This window comes from Ptiloglossa arizonensis, chromosome 10 (assembly GCF_051014685.1).
Source record: "Ptiloglossa arizonensis isolate GNS036 chromosome 10, iyPtiAriz1_principal, whole genome shotgun sequence".
NCBI lineage: Eukaryota > Metazoa > Arthropoda > Insecta > Hymenoptera > Colletidae > Ptiloglossa > Ptiloglossa arizonensis.
Window position 1 is genome coordinate 1,355,783 of NC_135057.1, and position 18,412 is coordinate 1,374,194.

The following is an 18,412-nucleotide window of genomic DNA, read 5'->3' on the forward strand; positions in this document are numbered from 1 at the left end:
TAAACGATGATGATCGTATTTACTTTATCTTTCGTTCTATTTGTTCAAACTGTGTTTGCCTTATATTCGTGTTTTCTGCTTGTATCAGTTGCGAAAAAGGATTAATCTGATTTGAATATTACAAAATCTTTTTACGACAACTGTAGATGTAGACGATTAGGTGATTAAAGACAACCGTAGATGTAGACGGTTCGATATCCGGAAAAGGAGACGATGAAACATAACGCTAACGTAAGTGATTATTTTTCGAGAAAATGTACATTTTTTGTTTCTTGGAAGACATTCTTAAAGTTTTTTTATCAATTTTTCGTTTCCAGGCGATGCTAAAATTGGTCGTTTCAGTTGCGTTCTAATAATACTATACAGAGATATATATACATTGGTATATGTATTGTAGGGAAAAAGAAAGGTCAGTCCTCCAACTAAGCACAAATTATTCAACACTAGACATTCGTTTTTTTTTGAATTTTAAAAGTTGCATCAATTATAAGGTAATTAGCAACTAGACTATTTTATGGAATTTTAAACAGTAGTTTGGCTTATTTTTTAATTTTTAATTTTTCTGAGTTTCAACGAGTCTTGTACTTTGGGCAGTGGGGGCAGTGTAGTAGTAAATAATCAATAATTGTCATTATCGTATCGCCACCGTAACAAGTAGGAGGCGATTACTCAGAAAGGATGAACGAGTGAATGATTTTTGTGTGACGTATTTTAATTTTAGAAATTGCTATTACTTGTTCCGATCGTTTATACTTTGCGTATTAGTTCTGCATGGATTTCTAGGATTTGAAGAATGATGACATTTATGGACGGTGTATTTCTAATGGTTAATAAAGCACTTTTGGAGTAAAACAATATTGTTGAATTGTGGAGGCCTTCTTCCTCAGCTATACTTAGTGCATGCTTGATAGCCATAAATTCCGCCGTAAAAATTGATACCGCCTCTGGAAGTCTAGTTTTTGCTATGGATCGTGGGAAAATTACTGCGTAACTCGTAACCAAACAGTTCTTTGATTCGTTAATGTAGAAGGGACACATGTTCCTGGTATTCGTTGAGAATCATAAATCAGGGAGGTGAACACTTCAGGACTTACGTCAGATGAAGGTTAACTTCGATGCTCGGTATCATTCAAAGTGGTAATTTTACATTTCTTCGAAGAACTTCGAACACATCGTAAAGGTGATGTTGAATTCTTGATCGTTTGAAACGTACCAAGTATTTTGCTTCTAACCAAAAGGGGAGATTCGTTTGTTTCGTTTAAGAAGTTCAGGGGAGGGCTCTGTAGGATTTTGAATGTTCCTACAATTATTCGTAATGACAAATGGTATATAGAATCGAGAATCTTAATAGTTATCGACTCGTAATCCATCTTAGACCTGATAAATGGTCTATAAGTTTTCACGATTGTTTTCTGATCTGCACGTAAGTTCTTTACTGTTATAATTCTTAAAATGTTCAAACGAGAGGTGCATTCACTTTTTAGATTTGTTATATGTGTTTTACGTGTTAATTTGCAGTCAAAGGTTATTCCAAGAATTTTTACATAGTTTGCTTGTTTAAGCTCAGACTTGCTTGGAAACAATTTTACTTTTTAACTTTGTTTAGTGAAGCTAATACCTTCGAATTTAGTTTAGGAAAACTTTAAGCCTGGGTATTCTGAAATCTTCCGCTCGTGGAATATATTTATTGCAAGTTGTAGAATTTTCTGCTTTGTTTCAAAGTCCTTTACAGAGAATGATCAGGTCATTAGCAAAGAGGTAAACCTTAATTGATGACGGTATCAGTGACGTTACCTCGTTTACTGCTGTTAGGAACATGGTAACATTTAAAACCGATCTTCGTGGAACTTCATTGCGTATTTCAATTAGATTACGATACAATAGTATTAGCCTATACTTTTATATGTTACGTCTTTATAAAGTTGTCTATAAAGGTTAGAATGTTACTCCGAAAACCTAAGTTGTCGATGGCAACTATTATTTGTTGTCTGCGTACCACGTCGCAAGAAGAGTACGTTTTTTCTATGTCTAAGGTATTGTACGTTAGTTGGTTGCAAATTTGCCGTATATATTAGATTCTATGCTAATTAAGTAAATTAGCGTAGAGTAAAACTATCTAAAACCGCTTTGATAGCCACTTTGAAAACAAGACTTTGCTTACTTCAAGAATCATAGTTTATGATTGATAAGCCTTTTCGTGAATTTGCACATTATGTTTTTAAGCGAAATCGACTGATAACTACAAGGTATTTATTATTGATTCTCTTCCTGTTTTGGCAATCGAGATAGCTATGGCGTTTTTTCAAGTTTCTAATTTCGTTTGCAACTTGCTATGGGAGCTTCTATGGATTAAGAATTCTTTGGTATAAATCAAGTTACTGGATTGGTTGGCAAACGTATCAGCCAACAGACTTTGGTATTTTAGCTGTATTCTCCAGATTCGCGTAAATTTGTCGTCTGAAACTTAAAATATGGGGAAATTTTGAATCTCAGAGTCTCGTTCTCAAAAAGGATATTTTGGATGTGATTTGAACATGATTGTTTTAAATACATTTTCCAGCAATTTATGTGTAATAGTGGACGAAACATAGTTATTGACAATGACATTCTTGTAGTTGTCTGTTAAATCGACAACTGTTTTTTTTTTTAATTTAATAATAATAAATCTTATAAAACTGGGCCTCACTATCTTGCTAAATGTCCTGCTATAGTCTTTGATGGATCCTTCCACTGACTCTATAACAATTGCTTGATCTTTTTTAGGAAAAACATAGCAATAGTTTCTGCATATACTCAAAACTTATTTTTCCGCTAATAGTTCCACAGTTATTCATGAATTACATATAATTTCGATCGATAATTTCGATTCTTTGGAACAGTGTTTCTCAATCTCTCTAAAGCCATAGTATAATTTAAACGAGCGATGATAGCAAATTAGAAACGTGCATCAATTTTGATACGCGATAACAACGCGATAAAATTTTACCAACACGTTAAAAACCGTATAGTAATCCTTATTTTAAATTCATTTCTTTTAAACTGAGGATCAATGCCGTTATGTATAATAATTGACACAGAAAAATGACAATAATACGCACATTGCGTAATTTTTCTAATTTTAGAGTCGTAAAAGATATTTGATTTGCCATCGCACACCTGGTACCAATTCATAATCATGAATATTTATAACAACAATTTTAAAAACTATACCGAATAAAAATTCGTTAGATCTCTTGTCAAACATTTACCGTATAGACGTTAAATATGACATTTTTAATTGGGAGGAAACACAAAATGTAGGAAGCAGCGTTTCACCAGGAAGTGAAAGAAAAAAGAAGCAACGAAAAAACTGTCCCAGAAATGTCCGTCGAAACGATTTTCGACTGTTTGTCGTCCGGTCCGTGTTTCCGGACGAAAGGGTTCAAACTCTTTCCTTTCCTTTTTTGGGTCGCAACTCGAGCGCATAATTACGCTTAATTCGGATTTTCACGACTCTTTCGTGTTCTGCCTCTCGAAACACGAGAAAGAGTGTACACTCTCGCCAGAATTTGAATCTGCTTCCCACTGTGTTTACTTTCTACGAAAACAATCAGAGGGAATTTTACCGCGATGCTTTCACGATTGTCTCGTGTTCTCATAGTTCCGGACTTCGAATCCTATTGAGTTACTGCCGAGACTCGGCGAACTAACGGCAAACTTTTTAACGTTTCGCACATTTCCGTGTGAAGTCAATTATCGCGTACATACATACGCATTTGCCCCTGCCCGATTCGTCCCATCGTTGTGAGAACATTTCGCCCCTTCGTACGTACGTAAATCAGATCAGACCATTTTTTAAATATCTCTTATGCAAATTCGACGATTTAACGGATACTTTTCTGTTAGCACATTGACGACCGGAAACGGGAGATCTTGTTTTCAGGGAGGTATACTTTCGTGACCGGAAACCAGATCTCGTATGTACAGGTGCGTGCGCACCTAATTTCAAATAACACACCTTTCGTTAAAATATACTATTGATCATTTTACTCAATTCTGGATAATTTTACTTAAATATAATACAACAATAGTCTTCCCGTTGCTGTGTTACACTTATTGAAAAATGAACCATCAAATCAATAATATTGAAAATTGAATCTTCAACTAAAATTTTTGATTACTCAAATACACTAATTAGCCGTACACACGACTAGATTTTAGAAAAATTTTATCGGTAACTTTTGAGTTACAATTGCAATTTTTTTCGAACAATTTCGACGTTTCGAGCATTGTTAATGGTTTTCTTCAGCATCGAGTCTGAAATTATAATATTAGGCAAATCATCTAATTGGAATATTATCGACCTTTTAAATGTTAATATGTATCTCGGTTCCACTCGTGAACGTATTTCACAATCCTCCAATGTTTCATAAAATGGGTTGCTATTTAGGTGGATTCAACTGGTTTTTATAAATACAGACTCAAATACATTCAGATTTCCATATTTTTCATTTTTGGAGATTATCGTAAAGATAGTTACGACGATGATAATATAATAACTGCTACATTGAATTTTTATAATAAATTAGAGAAAAAATGATATTTTACAATAGAGAAAACAATTGTTCGTTTCCCATGTCTTCTAAAAGTATGTTACATAAAACAGTATTGTTTTCTTTAAGTTATACATATGTAATGTAAATTTTAAATTACATAATATTCCTTGTTTCTCTTAATTTCTGCATATTATATATTATAATTTTAACTTTGTATCTTGAGCTGGACTACCAATATCGATTGAAGACAGGATCAAAATATAATCCTACTTATCGCTATTGGTTCGTATATTACGATATTTAACTATAACAAATTAAAAAGTATTTACTGTTTTAGGTCTATCGTTAATCGATTTTGCTTAAATTTTTATATAAAGTCATTAAACATTTGCATACATTCTGTAACAAATATTTTATTGTTCTTTCTTTACAGTACGGTGACCCAAAACTCTGATCATTCTGGTCCATGCCATACACTTTCAAGTAAATGTAAATATATTCATTGTAGTTTACTTTTGTTCATCTTTCGTTTAAGAAATAAACAATAATAGAAAGGCAAGTTCGCTTGCAAGTACGAACGATTTCGAATGCGATTTCAATATCGAAGTGGAACGAAGAAAAAAGAGGATGAGAACTATCAAAAATTTGTCACCAATGTTACACTCCTATAATTGAATATTGCGATCTAACTTTCTGATCAGTCCTCGTCAGGCAGTCGTATAGACAACACGTGTGTTTATATCGCTCGCGAGTCGTTGGTATTTATACACAGTGAATAGTTATGTTTCAAAACATAAAAGGATATCCAAATCAGCCGCTTGGCTATAGTGGTGTGTGTCCGTGTCTGTGTCCGTGTATATTAACAGCACGGAGACCGAGTCAACAATGATGCCTATTCAGTTAAACATTTCTAAAATAGAAAATGAATAAACAACTACAATACCATCAAATGCTACCCCCCAACGATGTCGAAATGGCAATAGGTGAGTCATCTAGATCAGCCCAAAAGTCAATTACAAACAAGAAAAGGAAAATCTACCCGAATTTGGAAACAACAGATTTCTTGACAGATATACTATACACACAACATCACAAACTGAACCATAGCTGCAAGACATTCTGACAAATAACACATACAGCTCTCCAGTACTCATGAACACAAACGAAGATCAACCTAATAATATTACGATAACCGAAACAGTTAAACTTTCTACAATATTTATACAAGCTCAAATTATAGATCCGTTAACCGAAGTACTTGAACAACAAACAGGCGGCAATAATTTTGTATTAAAACAGCTAAAGGATAATCAAATAAGACTAGAGCCAAGTACGCCCGAACTCTACAGGAAAATAGTAGATATACTAAAAATCAAAAACGCAAACTTCCATAACTTCCAACCTAATTCGGACAAAAGTTATAAAGTAATTCTCCGAGGAATGCATCCAAAAACTAACGTAAACAGAATTATTGAAGAATTGAAACATCACAATCATTCGGTTAGAGCAATTAACAACATACTCAAATTCGATACCAAACAGCCGTTACCCCTCTTTATTGTTGAACTTGAACCAAACGACAATAATAAACACATATACTGTATAGATAAATTACTAAATACCGTAGTCAAGTTTGAACCTCCAAAGCGAAACGTACCACAATGCTTCCGTTGCCAAGCGTTTGTTTGTCGGCACACAAAAAACTATTGTGATAGATTACTTGCATGTGTCAAATGTGCAAAAAATCACCTAACATTACAGTGCTCGCAAAAAGGAAAAATATAAAATATAAAATGTAGTAACTGCCAAGGAAATCACCCTGCAAGCTACAAAAGTTGCATTGTATCTAAACAGTTACTAGAGCAAAAGCTATTTCCCACTTTTAGAACTAGAGCTGAACCTCACCTGAATGAAATTAATAAAAATCAACGCTTATACCACGCGACACTTAACACGGCAATAACCTCTACGCAACTTCAGAGCCACAACCATAGTTCCATTATTGATAAAAGATCTCACGCTCAAGTAACTGCACAACAAAATATACAACACCACAAACAAACTCCTACCACCCATGCAAGCAACACATTGAAAATTATTTGACAGAAATGAGACAACTAATATGTTAACTACACAAACTTCACTTCTACAATAACAAACGCAACAACTAATTGCCATGATGGAACTACTTACAAAAATAATTAATAATATTAAGTAATGAACGGAATTATCAAAATAGCAGCCTGGAACAGCAACAAACTACCACAAAGGCTGAGCAAACTAAAAACTTTATCTATGCACAGAATATCGACATTATATTAATTTCTGAGATTCATCTCACAAACAAAAATCACATAAAAATTCCGTGCTACGCTATATACGATACCAAGCATCCGTTAGGTGAAGCTCATGAAGGAACTGCTATCATTATCAAGAACAGCACAAAACACTATCTACATAGTACTGTTACATTGAACTATCTCCAATCAACGATAGTCACAATAGAAGGGCTATACAAATATTTGCCATCTACTCACCCCCTGATGAGGGGTATTTGACAAATCACTTCGGAACTGTACAAAGCTTTCTTCCACTCTTTAAGGAACAAATACTTGTAGCAGGAGATTTTAATGCTAAGCATCCACACTGGGGATTTGAAAGAATTTCACCCAGAGTTGGAACACTCCTCCATGCCATGAATAGACTTAATCTAACACCATTATCGACTGATGAACCTACCTATTGGCCATCAGCAATAGAAACAACTCCCGACCTCATAGACTTTGCCGTAATTAAAGGACTAAACCGGACACACTTCAACATATCATCAAGCCTAGAATTGAGTTTTGACCATACACCTATACTAATTGGATACCATGGAAACATACTATTCACAGAAATCACCTTCTGTCCACGTAACAGCACTACAAACTGGAATAATTTTAGATCAATAATCGACGAAAATCTGAATTGTAAAATACCACTAAAAACACCCGAGAATATCGAGAACGCAGTAGACTACCTCACTTAAATAATTCAACAAGCAGCTTGGTCTTCGACCATCAACATAGAAAAGAGAAACTCTGGTTTATCATACCCAACTGCCATACTACAAAAAATAAAACAAAAAAGAAAAGCTAAAACACAATGGCAAAAGTTTAAAACAAGGGAATCCAAAAGCCATTTAAATACCATCACCAAAGAAGTTAAAATAGCCATACAAGAACATCAGGATAAAGAACTCAATAAATACCTCTTCAATTTAGTAGCAGACGAAACTACATATTATTCACTTTGGAAGACGATCGAAAGATTAAAAAGACTGATAATACTGACACTAGGAATAAGCAAACCAGATGACACCTGGGCAAGAGCATCATCAAAGCAGGCTACAACATTTGCCGAATATTTATACCGGTCCTTCCAACCAAACAGTACCACACTGGGATATCTTCACCTTCTTCTCTGCTACCACCAATATCAGCAATCACAACTAACATTAAATAATGGAAATGATAACGATGGTCAACATAACGCTATACGCGGCACTACAAAGACAGAGATAAAACAATTGATCTTTACCGTCAAAATTAAAAAGTCACTGGGTTTTGATCCGATAAGCGGAAGAATAATCAAGAAACTCCCGGACAAAGCTGTAAGAATGATAACTATAATATTTAATGCCATTCTTAGAATTCGTTACTTCCCAAGTTCATGGAAACTAGCTGAAATTATAATGTTGTCGAAGCTGAACAAAAGTATTCACGAGCCCTCCTCGTACAGGCCCATTTCTCTCGTGCCACTATTATCAAAAATGATGGAAAAGATAATGCTAATGAGATTAAAAGAAATCATCAATAATAAACACCCAATCCTAGACCATCGGTTCGGCTTTAGAGAAAAACACACCACAATCGAACAGGTTCACAGACTAATTAACGAAATTACCTCTGCCCTTGAGTGCAAAAAATACTGTACATGTTTATTTTTAGACATAGGAAAAGCATTCGATAAGGTATGGCACGAAGGCTTGCTGAAATATATAAAACAACAGTTTCCAAACGGAATCTATGAACTTTTAAAATCCTACCTTAATAACAGAACTTTCTATGTAAAAATAAAGGACTCGTGTTCGGCCATTTATTTTATAAACGCTGGTGTACCGCAAGGGAGTGTCCTGAGCCCAGTGTTGTACACGTTATACACATCAGATATTCCAACGACACCAACTAGTACGATATATACATTCGCAGATGACACTGGAATAACAGCAACACACGAACGCCCATATGAAGTAACTAATATCTTACGAAACCACATTCGCCTATTAGAAAAATGGTTAAATAAACGAAGAATAAGGGTCAACTATAGTAAATGCAATCACATTACTTTCACTCTCCGTAAAGCAAACATTCCAAAAATAACCCTTCACTATAACGAAATTCCACAAACAAAGGTAGCTAAATACGTAGGACTTCACCTTGATGCAAAATTAACATGGGCATAACACATACGTAAGAAAATAAACCAAATTAGAAACAAGAGGAAGGAAATGTACTGGCTTACAAGTAGACAATTTGAATTAAATATCGCAAACAAACTGTTAATCTATAAAGTCACAATTAAACCTATATGGACATATGGAAATCCAATTATGGGGTGCAGGAGCAAAAAGTCACATAGCTAAAATGGAGGCTATGCAATCAATAATACTAAGAACGGTAACAGACACACCTTGGTACATCAGAAACGAAGAGATAAGAAGAAACAAAGAGGAAATACAACTCCACGCAGACAGACATAAAGCAAGGACAACTAACCATTCAAATACATTGGCTAAAACACTGTACTTTACAAAGATAACTAGGAGATTAAAGAAGAAACACCCTCAGGACTTGCTGACGTCAGCCGAGACATAAATTTCTGTAAAGTGCTAATCCAAAGGGATTATCACACTCGTGTTAACCGAACCAAAACTTTTTGCCGAATGTCCATGGGATAAATTGCAAGAGTCATGAGGAATAAAAAAAAAACTTTCTAATCACTTTTTAAGGTACCGTAAAGCTTAAAATGTCAGACAGCATGGAACACAATTCAGCAGAAATCGTATATGCTGCATTATACAGTATGTATAAATAAGATGGCAACTAATTTCTAAAATGCACTTACATTCTGGAATATTGATATTAATTCTGAAAATAGTAAATTAAAAGCAATATCGATACAAATCCGAAATATTAAAATATTGCTTACGTCATTATCATATTTTAAATTCCACAAAATGAATTAGCAGATAGTTTAATCGGAAATATCGGTTACATCGGTAATTGTTTAAAAAGAATTACTAAAAAATGCAATGCAAATATTCTTTTACTTATTTGCCACAACGTCTAATGTTTCGTAAGCCTATCCTTTGCGATTTTTGACTAAAATCGTATTTCCTCCATCTCCTGTTTCTGCGGTCGAGAACAAGAGGAAACAAGGAACAAGGATGATGCAACTGGTGGTTGCTCATCTTGAATTTTATCGCCTGATCGAGAAAAATATCCTTCTAAGTTCTCACATACGCAACTCTGATTTTCTTTATTGTAAACCGTAAACATGAGACACTTGTCGTGGTAGAAATTTTTGTGATTTTCCTCATTTTCTTCAATAAAAGGTTCTGTATTCCGTTATATTTAAAAAAGAAACTCTAAATTTTGAAAATGAAATGCCACAAATCGTTCATTATAAAATGATGGTTTTCCAACATTCGATTGATCTATTTACAAAAAATGTTTTTTCATTCAAACTTCAAATTGATATAATTTTTCCAAAGATAGAGCAAAAATCTAACCCAGATACAAATTTCGCATAACAAATCAAAGACAAAGTTTGATCTATTCTTCGTTTAATAAGAATGAGAATCTAAAGTATCAAATGATGTTTTATTTCACGTTGAACGAAGGAAAACTTATGCGAATCAACGTAGTAAATTTTGTCACTATACGGTATTTTATTCGTCAGTTATTACTATTGGATGAAATTGTATCTATCGCTCGCTTTGAAGTAATTTATTTTGCAGAAAATGAATAAAGAAATAGAAATCTGTTGGCGAAAGATCGAAGGAACAGGAAGGATGTTGTATAATTTTATATTCTAATTCACGAAGTTTCTCTACCGTCAGCCTTGATGCATGAGCTCTTGTATTATCGTCTAACAAGATCGATTTCCAGGGTATTCACTAATTCAGGTTATTTTCCTGGTAACTTTAAATGCAATTCTTTAATTTTTCGGCAGAATATTCTTCTGTAATTGTTGTTAATACATATGACCACCGTAGAAAAATAGTATTTTGTATGCACCGATCTATTTTACTATGTAATTTATAGATACTTTTACATAGTTAAACATTATCTTTTCTATCTGAAATGGTATAATAATTTTGATATCAGTGAATTTCAACGGTTTCAGAGGAAACTTTTTTTAAATGCATATTTGCATCTGACGAGTAACGATCAATTCGAACAATTAATTCAATACATTGCATAGAATAAATTATATAATATCTACGAAGTAAAATCGTCTTTCCTATTTATCTATTTTTGTTGATTTTTCTGTATGTACAACAGACGTTTGATCATTTATATAATATTAAATTGACAATGAAAAGGTATTTTATTTTCTAGAGAAATAAAGTTCCAGATCGTAGCAAGTAAATCGAAAACAATTCTTTCCTTTCGCTCGACTAACTTCAAGCGGTAAAACGTTCCGATCCAATAAATAGGAAAAGAACATTGCTATGCATAATTTGTCCTGCTCAAGCGAATCGGTTCTATCAGCATGATCGATTGTCGTAGTTTATTCCCAGTGAAAAGCAGAGATTTGAGGGAAAATTTGTATTCGAATGAAAATTTATTGAAATAATAGAATAATAATTTATGGAATTATAATGAAACTACGTGTACATTTCGCATCGAACGAATAAAAAGCTTACCTGAATGACTGTTCATGATCGAATATACGTGATAAATATACGTTCGATAAGTTTTGTCGTTCGATAAAACTTATTGAACAGTACTGATCAATATAGTACATACTGAGCAACCTAATACTATACTATTCAATAAGTTTTGTCGTTCGATAAAACAATTGAACCTAATAAATTGCTACGATGCTTTTATGCGTAAGTGTACTTAATTACCTTAAACATTCTTATTAACTTTGATACTTTTGGTTTTGCAATTCTTTGATTTCATATAAATTTCACTGTTGAAACTATTCAACAGTATTATAAATATATAATTATAGACAATTATTATTCATATCTAATATTCAACGAATAATAACAAAAGATTTGCATCAATGATCTGTATTGACTGATTGTTTTGTTTATTTTTGTAAGCATCTATTATATGCTTTGAAATTCTTCGGCCTTACTTAATTATTCAAATCATGTTGCACATTACACAAGATAATTAAAGGAGCGTATGTTTACAGATGATTCTGATCATATTATATCGATGATATAATACTTGATTTTTATAGAATAAGTAGCTTTCATAATAACTGATTATCAGTGATTATCGCACTCTAATCAGTTTGACCCGATGCGTACATAAATTGTAACCATAATCAACATTTTGAACCGACGAGTGTCACAGTAAGTGATGTATTGATATATTTTGCAACACGTCATTGTTTCTCGCATTGTAAAGTAATAAATAACCCAATTCTTAACATGCTCGTTACTTTACGAGATTCAAGATTTCCGCGGAAAGTTTAAAAACTGGTCAGATAGTTGCACGACGTAGCATTTAATTGCACCGAAATATCAATTATATTGAATTTCGTGTAATTTCGTCTTCTTTTCTCCCATTTCACTGCAATATCGAATCAAAAAAATATGCTTATTTCAAGAAACCGTTTAACATTCGGTAAATATCGCGTGGAAAAATCGTTTTATTCTACGTTTCAAAATCACTTCTTTCTCTTTGTTTTCAACGATGAATGGTTCAACCTAATATTGACGTTCGTAAATATCGCGAAACAACCGACACAATTGCAAATTCAAAATTTAATTTCGAGTTTGTACGCTTCGGTCGTGAAAAATGCGATTAGAAACTGTTACGGCAATGTTGCTTCGAGCACAACAAAAAGCTTGCTTTACACAGAGCTAAGTTAAACTGTTCACATTCCATTCTATTTTGACTATGACACGATGGTGTCCAAAATTGAAAGGAACGAACTGGTATGTTCTTCAGCCCGGAATACATAGCGTAGGCTTCACCGAGAATTTATTCCTATCACGAATCCTGACGGTGGAGGTCAATCCACTTGAAGGCAGAAAAGTCAGGATGCTTACTCAAACTGGACTTACTGGATACTCTAGAGTCAAAGACTCCAGTTCTGGCTGCAAGCGATTCGTGGAAGCCGATTGTGAGATGTTTTATAGTTATGTTCTAGAACGAAACAAATCGAACGTATCGAACTGCTCTGAACGTACCAGGAGAAACATTTAACACAAGGTCTAACTGCTCTTCGACCTATTCAAAATGTCGAATTAAACAGAAAATAGACAAAATGCAACGAAGAATTTTCTTCAAATTTGTCGACTATAATCGTACAGTTTTTGACCATGAAAAATACGAAAGAACAAACGAAATGAATATTAACCCTTGTGCACTGTCGAAATAGTTATTACACTAGAACTGTTCGGATCAAATTGACCAGCATCGACAATATATTATAATGTTTAAATAAATTTGATCTCCATTCGTCGTAAGCGATCTATTAAAAATGTGGAACCGTGAATTCGTATTATTTAAATAACACGCTTGTGTAAAGTAATTCTAAAATAATTCTTTTATTAACATAAAAGGTCATAATTGACTTTGAACGATTTATAAGTAACTTGAATTAAATCAACGTATTAATTTAGAAGTAGGTTATAATAAATCTAAATTAAGATTTATTTATACACTTTACAAACAATTACCAAACGTTTTCTGTACGTATGATTTTTACATGTCGAGCAAACTGTACTTGTCTTCCTGTCAGCGGCAGGATATACAGAACGACGATATCGTTTATTACTTATTTTTGATCTGTCAACTACAAGCGATTTAGATATAGATGGCATTTGTATATTTCGAACAATTTAAAAAAAAAACTGATATTTCGATAATGCGGTCCTACTACGAATCTAAGGTTTCATCTAATCTTGGCCTACTTCACGTAAGAATAGCGGATATTTATACAATTTTACATTATTCCAATTTGGGATTATCTCTGTCCACACGGTATATACCGTAAAGAGCTAATACATCGAGCATATAATGAAAGAAAGCCACTGGCTAACAATTTGTCTATCGACGACAGGTATATATATATATGTACTGTCGTCAGAATATGTTTCTACCAATCGAACCAATGTATCCATACCACCTTTCATAGAATTATAATGTGTAATAACTACTGATTCTTGGTCCAATCTGGTAGAAAATTGTTTACTATTATAAATTATACTTTGAAGTATAAATCACTCGTACTATTTGTACTATGTTTTACGCTTAAATTACGAACTAGCTATTATAAATTTCTTATGAAGTAAAATAAATACTACATTCGACCAAAAATAAATGTCCATTCCTTTAAAAAAACAAGCGAAACCTTTATTTGGCTCACATTGACCCGAACAGTACCAAGATAACAATCATGCATATTTCGTAGAAAACAACACTAAATGCATGCTTCCTTAACGTGTACATTATTCGAGTAGTACTGATAAACGTCGCTAAATTTAATGTAAATTGAATATTTTGTCAAGAAATTATTTAATACCAAAGTTCGATTTCGAATAGAATTGTCCTGAACAGTGTACAAGGATTAAAAAGTGATCATACTGTTCTAAAACAATACAAATCGATCATATCGAATTGCTTCGAACATAGCGTAAGAAATATTTAACCCAAAGTCTAATAGTTTCTTCGACTAATAAAATCCTCATATTAAACGGGAAATAAACAAACGCAACGAAGTTATTTAAATTCTTCGGCTACAATCACGTATGTGCATATTTTGTAAACGCTGAAAATATGGAGTAGCAAACGAAATCAAGTTTAACGTATCAACAACGAAAATATTATTTTCACTCTTTTTTACATGTATTAGTACATGAATATGTACTAAAGATATTCAAAGAACGTTGTTGTTTTTAAGACACTTATCTGTACTTTAGAACCAGTTGAAACAGTAGCAAATAATGAGTTCAACTGAAAAGACACAGCCGGCACCGTTAAACGTTCATCGTTAATTCTAAGCCGATTCTCACAGTAAGTTCTGCTCAAACGTGATAATTCGTTTTAACCCGTTAACCTCTATTCCTTTTACGATTACTGGATCATACATTTGCCATAGAAGGCAAAGTGTTCGACCGTTTTATTATAAATATGCAAAGTTTTAACCTTTTTAGATGAAACTATGTTTTTCTGTTGAATGTTTTATCAACCATATTTTTAAAATGCGAACTGTCGTGTCAATCGTACAGTTATGTTAAAACATTCTGACTTTAAAACAATATATAATTTTAAAAGGAAGATTGTTAATTATAAGTTTCGAAGATAAATGTTTAGACATTTCTTTAACATACCAAATCGTAGAGACACAGGAGGGCATTTTTTACTCGAGGTGAAATTATATGATACAATTTTTTTATTAAAATGTAAATAATTTAGTTAATTATCTGCATGTATAATTTGTCTCTACACTTTTTGTTTCTAATATGAAATTTTTAGAGAATGTCACTTGTATCCATTCCAATTAAAATTGTTTCTTCCGAATAATGTTAATAAGCTAACAATTTAGCAAAAACTTTTGTGCATATCTTTCTCATTATTATTATACATGTTGTGAACAAATAACTTTTCACTATATTTGGGTCAGTAATTGGAATATATCGTATGCATGGTAAAAATTGTCCAAAAAAACATTCCACATTAAACGACCAAGATCGTTTATGACAAAGAAAATAACGTTTCAGCGATATTAACTTACATCCGGTACAGCGGTTATTCAATAAATAGGTAATTCATAAAATATCGTATTTTTCCACGGAAAAGAAATGTCATTCGTTAAAACAATATATACAGTTCTTCTGAAATAACATTATAAATATAATTTAGTTGAATCGTAATAATTATTTTACATATATTTTCCATTCTTCGATTTTATTGGAGATCTCTCTTCTAGTGGAAGAGAATCAAAGTAGATGAGAATTGTGACACAGAATCGATGAGTTAACAAGTTCAGTGAAGGTTCCTCGATTTGTGCTCACATAATACTGCACGTGATCATTATCTACAATCTCGGGGAAAATAAAATCATAGGAAATCGACAAACGTTCGAACTTTTTAAATCGAAATGGACAATATTATGAAAACGTACTACATCAGGATACTCCGTGCCTTACAAATTAAAAATTTAATAAAACGTTGTTAACGACAAAACCGGTATACTCCAAAAAAGGAGAATTTGATTTCGATCGTGTCATTTTTAAAATGTATAAATCAATGTCTCATATTGTTCTTGATCCCTAAAACGTTACTGTACGCGTATATTTTCTTTTCTTCCAACGATAAAAGAAGTTCTGATAAGATTAATTTTTTTTTCAAAGTTTACAAGAAATTCAAATAGTTACATACATATATCAATCTGCAAACAAATGTTTTTCGACCTATTACTTGAAATATCGAAGTCCTTTCGCAATTCTTTTACTCTTTTTGACAGATTATATAAAAAAAAAGAAAAGTTAATTGCTTCCGTGTTTCACTCTTAACCTTTTCACCTTTTGGCCCAATTCTAAGTTTTCCTATTATCTTCTATCGTATGGGAGAAATACTATAATATCCTTTGATCCGTAAAATTGGTTTAAAGTCACGTTATTCTATGTATCTTAAACGAAACACCAAAAGATACCAGTGAAACAAGTGGCCGCGTTTCTCTGCGTAAAAGGAATGCATACAAAATGACCGACATAAGACTTTCCTTATCCCTTCAACGGTAAAATTCAAAATTCTTACAATTTGTATCTTTTTATTCGAATTTATGTGAAGACAATTGTTCGCTACGAACAAAATGATTCCCTGGTACAATAATTGATTGAATAAAACTCACATTTAAAAAGGAAACACATTAAACGTTTATCAAATCTTACTAATAAGAATTTGTTACAAAGTCAAAGATCGCTTCGTGCATTGCGTAATGTGTTCTTTTTGGAACAACGCAATGATGTGAAACTAAATCTAGATATTTAATTCCACCTTGGTTAGCATTGATGTTTACCATCAATTATTCATGCTAAGATGTCGAAAACGTATTTTAGATAGTTCTCCAACGTACGGACATTTAAAGGTCAACGGTCCACGAATTCGTTCGTGTAAGACACTTAAGAAACGCGTGTAAATCGACACAAAGGCTGACCGAATTTTAAAAGAATTCAGCGTGAGTTTCTAAATGGCGAACGCAGGACACAAGCAGTTGACAAAAATACATCGTTACAAAAATCTCTATCTTTCCTCGCTTCATTTTCTACTCCCGAGTTCTCTCAATTCGTTCCCACCTCCGATTCTGTTATTTTCAATGTCACTAATCGCAGAGGATTTCTCATCCTTGTTCTCTAACAAAACAATAGGTTCTTTTAACATCCGAGGTAATCGAAACAACAGTAAGCAGACCGAGAGACAAGACGAAACGAAAACGCAGTGACAGGAAGAAATCACACTTACCGCGGCTGCCATGTAATCCATTCACGATCGTATCCAGAGTGTCATGGCACAATGATAGAACAAAATAATCATCCGCACACTGGCGAACCGGAAAACCACCCGACACCGAACAATTTCACTTGAAGTTTACACACTTTGTCGAGCTCGTTATTTGTCGCACTTTCGCGTCCGAGAGCGATTTTTGCAGGTCAGCTCCCTCTAGCATGCGGATCTCGAGTGGAAGGCGATCGGACGATATTGAATCGGCTTGAAATTGAACGGATCGGAACAGAATTAAAACGAAGCAAACCGAACCGAGCATGCCGAACGTCGCCGGCCAAGTGAGAGGCTAGCGGCACTACCGACCAGGCAATGTGACGTCAGAATGCCTCCTCTCTTTTTGCCATTCCACAGCGAGCGCCGCGAGAAAGGTGCCTATACAACTTCGTATCCCCTTCTCTTCTGTCCTTGTTTGCGAGGAGCACCGAGGAGGCCTTAAGGATACCTCGGTGCCAGCGAATATTTTCATCGAAATTCTTTGGACGAATTACCTTTACGGCTGCTACGTCCGTGACGACCCATCTACGAAATGGTACATACAATGTATGTACTTCGAATTGGACGAAAAGGCACAGAACCGCTGAAACAGAAAACGAGTGTTTTCATCGACTATTTATCTGACAACATTCGACTTTTTTTCGGCGTCGGAAAATGTCTAAATCTACGATGCGAATAAAAGAATCGTAATAACGATGTTATTGTACAGGCTCGTTCCGAATATGCGAGATGCACTGAAAGAATACATAGATATAAGACTATTTTATTTGTTTTTAACATTTACAGGGTCGTCGACAAAATACTCGTGCAAACGATCGCTGTTCAGATGTTTTTGGATTCACGTCTTACGTTTGTAATATTTATATAAAGATGTCTCAATTGTCGTATTTTCTTTTAAGTATATATTGTATTTTGTTTAAAAGAGGAACACTTTCGCGAATCGCAAATAGAATTTGTACGTTCCACTTTCTTTGTCACTATAAAATGCAGTAATTTATAATAATGTATAATTTACCGAAGAGAAAATAGGAAGTAGATTCGAAACTAGGAGGAATTGTACATTACTCGATAGACTAT

At 33.6% G+C, this 18,412-nt stretch overlaps 1 protein-coding gene across 1 annotated transcript in view; it reads right to left on the bottom strand.

Annotated features, from left to right (window-relative positions):
* The window catches only part of Rhogef64c (Rho guanine nucleotide exchange factor at 64C), a 91,893-nt gene extending 74,287 nt beyond the window's left edge, over positions 1-17,606 (bottom strand). The window contains exon 1 of the mRNA XM_076321430.1: positions 17,300-17,606. The gene's annotated coding sequence lies outside the window, so the exon portion shown is untranslated. The remainder of the gene's footprint in view (positions 1-17,299) is intronic.
* Between the last annotated feature and the right edge of the window lie 806 nt (positions 17,607-18,412).